Source organism: Pecten maximus, chromosome 8, assembly GCF_902652985.1.
Source record: "Pecten maximus chromosome 8, xPecMax1.1, whole genome shotgun sequence".
Lineage (NCBI taxonomy): Eukaryota > Metazoa > Mollusca > Bivalvia > Pectinida > Pectinidae > Pecten > Pecten maximus.
The window spans coordinates 264069-264581 of NC_047022.1; positions in this window are offsets into that span (position 1 = coordinate 264069).

The following is a 513-nucleotide window of genomic DNA, read 5'->3' on the forward strand; positions in this document are numbered from 1 at the left end:
GTATTGTTACTAGTATGCAGGTGTCATTTCTAGTATACAGGTGTTGTTACTAGTATACAGGTGTTTTTACTAGTATACAGGTGTTATTACTAGTATACATGTATCGTTACTGGTATACAGGTGTTGTAACTAGTATACAGGTATTGTTACTAGTATGCAGGTGTTGTTACTAGTATACAGGTGTTGTTAGTAGTATACAGGTATTGTTACTAGTATACAGGTTTTGTTACTAGTATACAGGTGTTGTTACTAGTATATAGTTGTTAAGAAATAGTGAAAACAAAACTTCAATTGTCAAGATTGAAGATGGCCACCTGTCAACTTTTTGTTTTAAGATCGGTTCCAAAGTGCAATACGCACAACTTGAGATTAATGGGAACTAACAGATGAAATTTGATAAAGATCTCTTTGATATTTCCTGAGAAATAGCAATAACAAACTTCTATTGTCAAAATCAAAGATGGACGCCTGTCTAAATGAAGAAAGACAAACAAAATAGAAGAATAGATAATA